This window comes from Frankliniella occidentalis, unplaced genomic scaffold (genome assembly GCF_000697945.3).
Source record: "Frankliniella occidentalis isolate FOCC.00 unplaced genomic scaffold, Focc_3.1 Scaffold94, whole genome shotgun sequence".
NCBI classification, from domain to species: domain Eukaryota; kingdom Metazoa; phylum Arthropoda; class Insecta; order Thysanoptera; family Thripidae; genus Frankliniella; species Frankliniella occidentalis.
The window spans coordinates 495,120-495,520 of NW_026267223.1; positions in this window are offsets into that span (position 1 = coordinate 495,120).

Here is a 401-nt window from a genome sequence, read left to right on the forward strand (position 1 = left end):
TCAGTGTGGGGGTGGTTGCGGGCTTTCTGGGTTGGACACGGTTTTTAAAAAAAGGAATCGAAAAAACAAGGTGGTATAGCCGGTATAACAAAACGACGAAATAATCATTCATAAGGCTAACAGAAATCTCTACGCCTCATAGTTAACGTAAAATTAAACGACATTTTTTAAATTACGAATAGGTCCAGTATTGAAAAGCATTTTATTGCACAATAAGTAAATGTACATTGTGAAAGTAATATATAAGACAAGGATAATGTGCAAGGCTTACACCTAGAAAATTACATAATGAATGCCTGCCACGTAGCAGGAGGTCCTTTAAATTACCTGCGCATCTCGGCTGCACGCCACTGCGTCACAGTAACTCCGGAAACGGAGAGGACCTTGCAAATTAAGGGCCA